The sequence below is a fragment of the Suricata suricatta genome, chromosome 12, assembly GCF_006229205.1.
Source record: "Suricata suricatta isolate VVHF042 chromosome 12, meerkat_22Aug2017_6uvM2_HiC, whole genome shotgun sequence".
NCBI classification, from domain to species: Eukaryota; Metazoa; Chordata; class Mammalia; order Carnivora; family Herpestidae; genus Suricata; species Suricata suricatta.
Window position 1 is genome coordinate 87,205,234 of NC_043711.1, and position 13,188 is coordinate 87,218,421.

The window sequence follows — 13,188 nt, forward strand, 5'->3', positions numbered from 1 at the left end:
GGAGAGGGTGGAGGATGGGTGAAATAGGTGATGGGGATTAAACAGTACACTTATCATGATGAAAAAAATGAATGAATGAATGAATGAATGAATGAATGAATAAGTCACAAGAGTGAAAATTACAGGGAATCTAGTAAATAATATTGTAATAACATGTACGGTGGCTACACTTACTGTGATGAGCATTTTGCAACGTGTATAATTGTTGATTTAGTATGTTGCACACCTGATACTAATATAAAATTGTCTGTCAACTATACTTCAATTGAAAGAAAGAAAGAGAAAGAACAAAAGAAAGAGAAAAAGAAAGAAAAAAAGGAAGTTCAGACAGTTATGCCTCAATTTTAGTGATTACATTTTCTAGTTTTTGTGAGATACTCAGTAATATCTTTCCTCGACAAGAAGTATTTTTTTATGTTTTTCATGTTTTTAAACTTAACTTTTTAAGTCATACACTATTCATATTCTTTGAGGGCAAAAGTTATGAAGGAAATATTTTCTTACTAATTGTTTAGCCAGTTCTTTCCCACCTGTGGCTAATACCCACCCACTGCACTACCAGTTCCTTGCACAGTGGTGCATCTGGTCAAAATGGAATGACCCTCCTTGTGTCCATCCTCCCTACCCACCACGATCATCCCTCCCTCTTTCAATAAATCAATTAATGATTGGCCTCTAAGCAAGCCATCATGACTCTATAGGCAGCTATCACAAGAATATTTCTTGGTTCTCCTCCCAGTGCTCATTCCTGACTTTCTCCCAAAGGCGTGCCCCTTGCCAACTGGGAATTCACCCTTCTCCCTTTCTCCCACCATGCACTTGTGATGGGGTTGACTGTTAGCCTGCAGTCTCTGATTGGTTTAGGATAATCAGCTCATTCCACCCTGACCAGAGTGATAACCTAAGGACCCAGTATGCAACCCAGCCAGAATCCTCAGGGTGAGGGGACATTTCCTAAAGTTGTATGGAGAGGATAGCCTATTTTTTCAGAGGGTGAAACTAGAGGCCCCCATTTGCCCCCTCCCCCACAAACACTGGATGTGAATGAGGAAGACTAGGAACCTCGGAAGCTTTTGGTGGTCCCCATCAGACGTGAGAAGAGCTTTGCAGAAAATGTTGCCCACAATGAAAAAGCACATCCAAGAAATACCTAGATAGAAACCAATTCCTTAATGTAACATTGAAATCCTGGATCATACACCACAAGGGAGATACACTTGAACTGTTTAGTTACATGAGCCATTGGATTGCTATTATCATTTAAGCCAGTTGAGTTGAGTTTTCTCTTCATCGTAACCATAAAAGGCAAGACACGGTAAGTTAATGTTGCAAGGACTAACGGTAAGTATCACCAGACCATGGAAACTAGCATTTCTAGACAGCCTTATAGAATCCAAAACATTACTGGCAAGGCAGTGTCTCGTGTGTTTTATTAGCTGCTTCTATGCATTAAATATTTCTGTCTCCCCCAAAATGCATATATTGGTAATGATAATTGGAGGTGGGGCCTTTGCAGATGATTTGGTCACAAGGGTTGACCCCTCATGAGTGAATCAGTGCCCTTCTAAGGAGAAGCCAGAGAGCTAGCTACCTCACTTTCTGCCACTTGAGGACAGAATGAGAAGTTGGCAGTCTACAGCCTAGAAAAAGGTTCTCACCAGAAACTGACTGTGCTGGCACCCTGATCTTGGACTTCTGGCTTCCAGAACTGTGAGATATAGATTGCTGTTTAAGTTTTTTTTTTTTTTTTTTTTGAGTAGCCCGAACAGTCTAGGACCATACGTGGCTCTGGAGCATGTAAATATTCTTGCCCAGTTCATGGTGCAGAGTATTCCTCAGTAATAATTTCTATAACTCCACTTTTACCCAATCTCCTAAGTCATGACAATCAACAGTTCATCTTAGAAGAATAAAATAACCACATGCAAGCATGAGCTATTGTCCTCCGCGTTCGAGGATTCACAAAGTCTAACGAGGTGTCAGAAGGACAAAGATAGAAAGTTGAATCATTCCCCAGCTGAATGAGAAAGTGAAACACTGAGTAATTCTTTTTGGAAAAATACAGACAGGCATAACCCTTGGAGATAGAGCACAGTGCAGAGGAAATCTATCCATACCTCACCAACCGGACTTGAATGGACAGATAATGGAGAAAGTCAGACATTGTGACTGGCCCAGGGGGCTTTAAGGTGCAGTGGAGAAACCAAATGACAAAGCTTAATACAGTAATTTAGTGTGTAATAAACCATACGCTTAGGGATTCTTTGGTAGCGAGTGGTCATGGGAAGTCTCTTAGAATGGAGATACAAAGTGTGAGAAAGGGCCAGACAGGCAGTTGTGTTGAGGAAGGAGATCCTGGCATCTGAGCCAACATTTTTAAAGCCTTCGTCTGTAAAATGGAAGCAAGAGAAGCACAAACATCATAGGCATCCAAAGAGGGCAGACATGGCAGTTTACAACTTGCAAGAGCCGGGATGTGGTTATGGAGAGAATCCTGTAGGGATCAAAGGTGTGGGACCTCAAGGATGGGCGTGTGGCTGGGATTGACTAAGGCCTTTAAACATGGGCCAGCAGCGACCACAGAGAAGGCTGCAGGCCTGGCAGATGCTGACATCCCTTTACTCTGTGGTCCCATGAGTCTGGGGCTTTTCGTCAGGTGTGAGCATTATTAGTCACCAGACTCTGGGGAGGGAAGAAGACACGTGTGCACAGAGTGAGGGAAAGGAGGGGAAGTGGAAGTACAGGCCACATCATGGTGCTAGGAACCCGGGGCCAAGGGTGCACGGCTTTCAGGCTGGGAAGCTTCGGGTTAAATCACGGGCACTCGAACCTCTGGCCCCACCACTATTTCTGAAAGGGGAATTGTCAGGGTATCGGGGTGGAAGATACTGAGCTGGGGGCATTTCTGGTTGTCAGGGCCCCACTTACCTCCTCTAAGAGGTGCAGACCACTCAACCGGGGGCATGAAACTTCTCCCCATAGAACAAAGTATCTTTCAATCAAACCAGTATTTAGCATGAAGCTATTATGTTCCAAGCATAGCAGCAAATGGTGCCTCTATATTGAGTGATCACGTTATTTGTCATGTAAACTAGGACTTTTGAGGATACTAGAGAGAGGGAAACATTCTGAACTCACTGAAGTAAAGTAACTGAGATTACCGGTGTTCACTGGGTAAATTGGGGTGAATGATGACCTCACTCACACACCCCTACCCTTAGGAAGGTGACTGTTGACTGACTGAATGTGTAATGGGGGTTAAAAATTGTACTCTCATCTTACCCTTTAAAATTTGAGCAAGTGGCAGGACACAAGAGCCAAGAACATCTTGGGGTTTTGGCACAAAACAACATCACATTCCGCATAGTGTGTGGGCCCAGATTTGGAGACCCCTTGGTTCCCGACTTGCTTACTCTGAGCCTCCGTGTTATAAAGGGGTTAGCATGGTGCCTGGTGCATAATATGCAGCAATAAATCTTAGTTGATGGTATTAATTCTCAGGAATGGAGAGGGCAATACAAAGTTGCATCAAGACTGTGTTAAACACATCTCCAATGGTACCGTGTCTTCCATCCCCAGGGCCTTGTGGATGCTTCTCCTTTTCAATGGACACACACACACACACACACACACACACACGCACACACACACACACCTCCTCAGGGCATGATTTCCCCTGTCGCCCAGAAGGGAATATTCTGATCCATTTTCTCTAGTAGAAGGCTGAATGAAGAAGGTAAGGGGAGACTTGTGGTCATTGGCCCAACAACACAGAAGCTCTATTTCAGGCCTACCAGGGGATCACTCTGGAGTTATTCACCACAAAGTGACAGATGAGAGCAACTTAGTCATTTGAAGGCCTGGGGGAAAGAACACATATTCTCACATGTTCCCAGGACTGCTTTGGAATTACTGAGCATGGCTCATTTCAGCATCCACTGGACTGTGCTGCCCTGAGCTGGGGCTGGTGATTCTAGGAAAGTCTTGAGATCAACCCAGAGGCTGAGACTCAACTCCAGGAACTGGTATCCCAGTTGAGACCTTATCCAGTGTTAAGACCATGTCTGTTAGCTCATCACCATGTCTGTTAGCTCATCAGTTCTTCCAATAATAATATAATCAATCTCTACATTATTTCCTGTCTGCAATACTTAGCACAGTTTCTTTTTCAAGATGTAACTATAGAATGGCACAAATGTGGTAAGAGAGCAATGCCAGAAGTGCATGGATCCATGCAAGGGGCACAGGCTATTTTCCTAGGTGCTGTGAACAGGGCCTTGAAGGCTGAGTATGAGTAGGAAGTGTCAGGAAGATGGACGAGAGGGTGTTAAAAACATGGGAATAGTTTGAACACTTGTATAGAGACTGGTGTGTCTGGTAGGTAGAGATATTTGTGTACATAAGTAACATCTGGGAATAGTCTTAGAGAATGAAGCTGCCTCAATTTTCTCTCTCTTACAAATTATATTGGTGTCTTTCTTGGTCAGACTCCAAGATGATTCTCAGCTGGTTTTCTTATCCTGTGCAGTTGTCTCTCCCACTGAATAAGGTTGACCTATGTAACCAATTGGATGTGGTCAAAATTGAGGTGGCCTTTTCATGGCTAAGTCATAAAATAGTTTCTACTTTGCTCTCTCTTGCCTCACCAGCTATAGAAAAGCCAACTGCCATTACCATGAGGATATGCAAACAGACCCATGGACAGGCCTACTGAGTAAGAAACTGAGGCCTCCTGCTAAAACTGGCACTAACTTGCCAGGCATGAAAGTGAGATACACTGGAAGTGGATTTTCCAGTTCAGTCAAGTCTTCAGGCGAAGGCAGATCTGGCTGATAACTAACTGCTACTTTACAAGGCAGGATCACCCAGCTAAGCTCCTCCTGGATTCTGGACTCTTGGAAACTGGATGAAGTAATAAGTGTTTATTGTTTGATGATTCTATGTTTGGGGATCATTTGTTATGCACTATAGGTAACTAATATACAGACCACAAAAATTATCTCTACTTTGAACTCTAAATCAGAAGAGTCCTATGCTATGTCTTTTTGGTTAGAGTTTCCATACAAAAGGGCCTTCATCGTGGACAGCATTGCCACTATAAACAGAAGACCTCGTGTTAGATGTTTGTCAAGGTGGCTCAGTCCCTTTGCTTTCCCTGCACACAGACTACATTCTCCTTTGCATACCCCCCTTCCTTGGTAGGACGATAAGCTTCCACTTCCCTATAACTTTGATTAGCATATGGTTTGTGTTAGCAACACTGGCTCTTGCTCTTCTATGACCTTATTGATCCAGAGTCAATCCCTATCTTACAGCTCATTTTGTGCAGCTTAGTTCATATTCTCAAGAGTAAAGCTGATTGGCTCCACCTGAGTACGGTACCTTCCCATGAGCTTTTCAGGTAGGACCAAAAAGCAGAGCCACCTAGCGTAAACATGGTGGCCCTGGCTTCTCCCGTAGGATGGACTGGGAGAAGTACTTCCAAATCAGGGGATATGGACCCAGCAAGTCCTTCAGATGTATCCAGCAAATGTAGCCCCAACTAAGACCATCCCAGAAAGCCTGCTCAAGATCACAATCACACACTCTCTCCATTTTTATTAACTCACTGGGATGTGAAAAGTTCTCTTCCGAATAGGAAGAGATGTGAAATGTCCTCCTCAGCATGACAAAAGCCTGCTGGCAGCAAAGCATTAGGATTCATGACTCAAGTCCCATATTTCTACAAAAGCAATTCCAAACTCTCAAAAGCAATTATACATCATATTATATCATCAGAATAAAATAAATATAAATCCCTGGATTAATGTGAAGGCATAAACAACTACTGACAGCCTATAAATTGTATTAAGAATATTCTGATAAACTCCCAGTTTTCCATACTTCCCTTAACCTCATGGTAATAGTTGTTCAGATTCAGCATACATCTGGGGCACATGTGGGACGTGCCTTGGTGGCGGCAGGGAGTAAGCAGGGTTGGAAATAAAGAGAAAGGAAAGCAAAATACGAGAAATGGGTGGACAAATAATAACTTTAAGGGGGAAAAAGCCAGAAGAAAAGTGAACCTGGGAGCCCAGGGATCACCTTTTCTCCTTTATGATCTCTTTACAAGAGGAAGTGGCCGCCAGTACCCTTATGACTTTGCTCTTCACACTTCTCCTCTAGCCCTTAGCAAAAAAGGAGGCACTTCTGAATGGGTTATGCATCCACAGGCTGAAGGGGATAGATGGGGTCGTGATCTCATCCAATTTACAAACAAGCGTAGGGCATATCTGTACGAATAACCAAAGTTCACTGAGATCACTGCTACATTGTAGTCACTGAAAAATTTAAATGTGTGCCCAGCGAGGTAGGGGGAGCTCTCGACTCTGTTGTACTGACCCATGGAATAAGCGTTATTCCAGACATTGAAATGTGTCTCCCTCATATTTATATGTTGAAGTCTTAGCCCCCACTATCTCAGAATGTGACCTCTTTAGACATAGGGCCATTGAAGATATATAATTAGTTAAGGTGAGGTCATTAGGATGGGCCAATGTGACTCATATCCTTATATAAAGGGGAAAATTTGGACACAGTGACATTTACACAGCAGAAGGTCATATAAAGATAAAGGCAAAGATTGGGGGGGATGCTTCTAAAAACCAAGGAAACCCAAAGATGTCCAGCAAACCACTGGAAACAAGGGGGAGTGGCATGGGTCAGATTCTTTAACCTTCTGGAGGAAACAATCCCTCCCGAAAGACATCTTGATTTTAGCTATCGGGCCTCCAGAATTGTGAGAGAATGAATTTCTGTGGTGAAGGCACCCAATCTATAGTAAGTAGTTACTGCAGCCCTAACAAATTAATATAAGCCTTTTAGATTAGAGATTATGAGATTAGATTAAAGATGAAAAGAAAGGAAGGTCTTCCAGGCTGAAGGGGTGAAGCAGAGACTCAGTTGCTTGATGAAAAGGAACTTGGGGGAACATTGTGAGAAGTCTCGTGTCCTGGAGCACATGCTCTAGAGTGATCAAGGAGTGTGGTTAGAGAGAAAGTCAGGGCAGCTGTAAGGAGATGCTTTCTGAGGTGGCAACGTCTAATTACAACTACTGATGAAAGAGAGGGCTCAAGGCATTGGGATAGCATGAGGGCCACCCTGTGATGTGCCCACGGATGCCTGGTATTAACCATCATACGAAAGCTGTTTGTCATATGAATAGACCAGAATTGGCTCCTTCAATGCAAATAAGCAAGATTTGGGTCCCCTGGTATATCCAACATTGGTCTCTACCTGCTAGCCTCCCGCATGAATGTTTCAGTTGCTTCTTTATCCCCAGACCAAGAAATAGCCCTAAAGACACAATGCTGTAATGATTCCTGGAGTGTAAAGGCCAGAGCTAGCAAAGGAGAGCGTGGGGGTCCTTTGTCCGTCCTCACCACGTTCTCTGCCTTTCAACCTAACCCATCCATCACGCGTACTTTTTGGGACCTTGGGTGGCCAATGTTCACCCTAAACACATATATTTTGGCATCTAGAGAAAAGTGCAGGTTGTCTTGAGAAACCAGGGCGGTAACTAGAAGGTGGGAAAGAGTGACCAGCTCCTGGGACCCTGACCTTGACTTGCCTGAATTCTGAACGGTTCTTTCTCAAATTTCTCAAAAACAAATCACATAGTGGTGGAAGCCAGAGGGGGGCAGCCTTGTAGCAAGATGCCCAGAGGCTGCATTAACTTCTTTCCCTGGCAACTTGGAAGGCAGCTAATTTACACGCTACCTCCTATTAGTTTTGGGGAAAAAATATAGCTAACAATAAGGAAGAAAATGCCATCTATTTCTTCGACTTAAACATGCCTGCTTCAGTGGCGAATGCTTGATCTCCAAGCTTGCTGTTTTCAGGCTATAAAAGCTGTTTATTTCACTCTATAAAAGAACATTTGAACTTATATAGCTATCTGAGTTTAAATGTTTGGGAGAAAGAAAAACGCAAGGGGAATGAGCAAATCGAAGCTGAAACCTGATCTGTTATGGGCTGCAGGGTTTGCATAGAAACTTCCTTCATTGGGAATCCCTCCTCCCTGTCCCCAGTGTGCCCACAGCAGCTCCAGCGCGCAGGAAACACACCCGCTCAGTATGTTTCCGACATCAGCGGGCATTTCAGCAAAGCTCTCTGAGTCCTCCATTTCTTATGCACTGGTGTGACCCACATTCACTGGGGATCCTATGGCTCTTAAAAAGGTGCAATTGCCGAAAGGAGGTGACAGGCATTGCCAAATCTGTGTTGTTTTTCTCCCCCCAAACGGTGAGTTGGAGTGCTCTAAGCAGAAATGAGTTCCCCTTGCCGCTGTCAGCCACTCTTCTGGGAATGAGAGGCCCCGAGGGTCTGACAGATGACCGAGGTACCCATGCTGCCTTCTCCTGAGAGGTACTCAGAACCTCTGTCAGCCCCCAGAACTCTGGTCTGGACACCCTACTGCAAGGGTTAAAGCTTCCCCGAGACAGGCTGACCGTGTCTGCCGGCACAGTTCTGGTTCACGTCTGCTGTCCTCTTGGCGTATTTTCAAGTGAAGGGGGGCATACCCGGCCCCCTTCACTCTCCAAGTTGCCCTGTTTTAGATCATATATTATATAACCTATCTATTCCTAGAAGTCTGTTCATGATTCGGGGGCCACATTTTGTGCCCCAGCTTAGAAAGAGGGATGTGGCTGCTTAGGGACACAGACACGTTTGAGAGAAGAGTTCTCTTGGTTTAGGCTCCCAGAAAAGCAGGTCTGAGTCAAAGAATCGGTGCAAATAGTGTCTCTGGATGCTACGGACACCTGCAGGGGAACGGGGAAGTGAGAAAAAGGGACAGCAGCCAAAGAAAAGATGTGCTAGCAAACTGTACCGGGGGCACCTGGAGCCGAATTCTACTGAGGAAATTCTGGCAGACAATGAACACCACAGAAGCATTCCTTGTGTTGGGGAAGACTGTTCCCAGGGGCGTTACTTCCAGCACTTTCTGTCTGCCTGCAGCAGGGCACAGCAGCCTTCAGTTGCTTTGAGAAAAGCTATAAGCAAAGACTTGTAGCACCTGGTGAATATTCTGAGCAAATTGAAGGAATACGGCCCAAGACCTGTGGGCAGGAGGTGATACTGGCTGCCATGAGAGGGAAAGACAGAATAGAGAAAGAAAACACGAATATCCTTGAGTATCCACACTCTTGTTGGCTCTTCAGTCTTGCTTAATTGACACGTGCCCTCTTTCTCTGGATCCATCGTCAGAATAGTGAAATTATTTTAAGCGCAGTATTTAACATATGTCTCTCCTGCAAAACTATGACCTCCACAGGGCAGACTGCATTCACTTTCTTTGCTGTGCTCTTTCAGGGATGTATCTTTGCTAAGTGAATCAATCGATGAATGAATGGTATCAATTTCTGTCATATACTATATTCTCCACTCAATTTATAAGCCATATGCTATTATTTCAAACTTGTAGACAAGAAAACAAGAAGAAACTTTCTCCAGTATCACCACATTGCTGAGAAAGTCAAGTCCAGCTCTGTGTAACTTCTTTGAAAGAAAGCTTTTTTTAAGGTTTATTTTTTTGAGAGAGAGTGAGGCAGAACATGAGGAGGGAGGGGCAGAGAGAAAGAGAGAGGGAGACAAAGAATCCAAAGCAGGCTCCAGGCTCTGAGCTGTCAGCATGGAACCTGACGCAGGGCTCAAACTCACAAACAGCAACATTATGACCTGAGCCTAAGTTGGACACTTAACCAACTGAGCCACCCAGGCGCCCCAAGGTCTCTAACTTCTAAGCTCACCCTCTTCCAGCATAACTTTCTTATAAAGGGGAACTATGGATACATAAGGATCTTTTGCATATATATACACGTAGGTATATGTAATTTATCTGTAACACACACACACACAAACACACACACATAAAAGTTGTGTAACAAAACCCCGGACACGACCTAATCCCTGGTTCTCATTGCTTCCCACTCCTTTTCCATCTGTCCAATGTACCCTCTTAGTTCAGACTCAAGCCTTCCCTAACTACTTGAAGTCTTGTTTATTTAAATCCTCAGGCAAGCGGAGGGGGGATCAAAGTTTCAAAAACTAGCATCTGCCTTTCCCTTGAATGACTTTTCTCATCAAAGAGGTAAAGGCATTTAAGGATTTGTGACATCACTATTTTTTATTCTTCATTGTTCCAAGTCTGGTCCAGTTTCAATGGGGAGACTCCAGTGTTCTGCTGGTAAATGTCAACAACCAGCTCTCTTGGAAACAAACCAACAAACAATCAAACCAACCTTGATTTGTAGCATATGCAAATTCCCATGATGTGAACATTCCCATTATGGCCAATTTCAAACTATCAATGTGAAGTTACCGAATGTGGATACGGACAATAGGAGGCCAATAACCCTCTATTCAATAGTGTTTCCACCACACAAATACAATAGGTATAAATCATCTCACAAACCTACATAATAATAAAATGTAGTAAATCATTAGAAGGCAATGAATTTTGAATATATCTTACCTTTGCCTTTAATGTAACTTATTTGTGAGTGTAGTAATTTAATCTTTAATAATGGCAATGATAACACCTGGCACTAAATAATTCTGGAAGCTTAACAGTCACTCCGGTAACTTGGCGCAGGCTGACTCCACCACATAATTTTGGAGACTCTCTGTAAACTCCCCAAATGTTTATCCTAAGCCCCAAAAGGGAAGATTTTCAGGTAAAATTGATGGACAACATATGGTTCAAGTTTCTGGCTGGACATCTAGAGCATGAACCGACTTCTCAGTTATTAGCCAACTATCAAATCCTCAAAAGTACAAGGCCCTTTGTGTGTTATGCTGATGGTCATGACCCTCATCCCTGATCAGCTTATCTCCTCTTTGCTATAGTATACTTTGCTATACTCCTCAGGCTGACACCTGAGGACTCCATTGTTCAGGCTCTTTTGACCTCTTGCTCCTGGTTAAGCTCAGCCAAAAGGAAGTATTGGCGAGAGATTTGAAGGTAGTAGAAGAAGAACATCCACAAAGCTCCACCTAGGCTCCTACAAAACTGTTTTCTTCCTGGGGGGTACCTGGGGGGCTCAGTCACTTAAGCATCTGCCTTCGGCTCAGGTTATTATCTAACAGTTCGTGGGTTCAAGTCCTGTGTCGGGCTCTGTGTTGAAAGCTCGGAGCCTGGAGCCTGCTTCGAGTTCTGTGTCTCCCTCTCTCTTGGCCCCTGCCCTACTTGCTCGCTCTCTCTCTCTCTCTCTCTCTCTCTCTCAAAAATCAATGGACACACACAAAAAACATGTTTTTTTCCTTTGTCCCTCCAGCCCTAGATGAAGCAGTAGCTTTCTACAGTTACTAATTCCTGGATCGCCTCATCTTCTTTTGCTTGTCTTTTATCTTGAGACTAACTCCCTACATTAAATTCTGTCCATTGAAATATCTGGTATGTGACTTACCTTCCTGGCTGCACCTTCACTGATATGCTTCTCTACCCTTTGTCCTCTACACCCACACTGCTATGACTGGTGGGTATATGCATGTTTTAACTTATCAAAAGCATCATTTAATATTACTACTTATTCCCTTTATAGCATTAACTACAATGACTACCAATAACTAGCCATACCGAGTTACAGTAATTTATTATGTCTTTCCCTTTCCTTGTTTGTTATCTGTGTTCTCTGATAGCCCATAAGCTTTGTGAAGGCAGGCATCTCACATATTTTATTCACTGGTGATTTTTTAACACTCCAGTAGGTGTCTGGCTTATAGAAACACTCATATTCAATAAATAAATGAAGAAATTAATGATTATTCATTTTCCATAGAAAGACATTCAAACTTAGATGAATTAATTTTTCAGATCACTTAATTTTGTGCTGCTAATCAGCCCAGGGCACTGCCTTCCTCAAACGAACTGCTTTTTCTAGGGACTTAGAATTGTGACCTATATTCCTCATGGTAGCAACCACTTTTCTTGATCTTAGACCTCCCTCTGACATTATCGTGATTTCCCTGAAAAGTGTGTGCCTGATTTACCTATGAACTGCTGTTGTATGACCCTTTCATGTACTTTTGGTCCTTCCTTCCACCGCACCCTGGGCTCTATTGGCCAATATTGCTCCCATTCCGTGGGCGGGCCAAATTTCAATTCAGCCTTGATCCCTGTCCCCATGAAACTGAATTCCAAGATTCTTCAACAGCATAGAGTGGTGGACCTGAAGTATTCAGGTGGCTCCCCCAAATGGCTACCTATCAGAATCTCCCAAAGAGATTTTAGAAAACAGAGTCTCAGATCCGATCCCAGACCTACTTGCTAGGTGGGACCTGGGAATCTGCACTTGTAAGAATGTCTCTTGTGTTCAGTGAATCAGCCAGGCTCTAGAACAGTTCTCAACGTTGCCACAATAACAGAAGTGAGACGGAAATCACTGAATGCAGGCAGAAATGAAAATAAAACAAACAAAACCCACGAGTTTTAGGCGAATGTCAGGAATGGGGCTGATTCTCAAATATTGTGATTCTCTGAGGCAGAAGGGAGGGATGCCCTGTGCCCAGAAATGTTGACTGATCATGTCGTGGGACCACTTCCTGCCCCTGGTCTCCATCCCTGCTTCCTCAGCACTCCGTGGGGCAGAGTCCCTGACAGCAACCAAGAGACTGTGGCATCTGGTCTGAGCTCCCTGCTGGGATTGCCAGATTAAATATAGAACTCCAGTTAAATTTGAATTCCAGATGAATAGTGAACAACAAATACTTCTTCAACATATATAGCTTATATTATATTATATAATACATAATATATACACATATGTATATACATGTAACATATATAGGTTCTGAAATTCAAACTTAACTAGATGGCCTATAGTTTTTATTGCTGCACCTGACAACTGTACTCTCTACAGTTAACCAACACAAGCAGGCTGAGGCACCAACCAAGACCATGCTCCTTTCTAAGAGGACATTTTGAACTTCCATTCCTGTGAGTTGCTCATGGAGCCAGCGATGGTAAGGAGGTCCCTCTTTAATAAACATGGCCTTCTGCGAGGCTTAGCATTGGTAAATTCCATTTGTCATACCTTTTTTTAGTACCTACAGCTGGCTGTTCTATGGACCCCAAATCCATCCCAAAGACCTTGATGGCAAATGTTCAGTGCTCTGGGAGGACTTGGAGAAAAATTCCGTCTGTTTCAA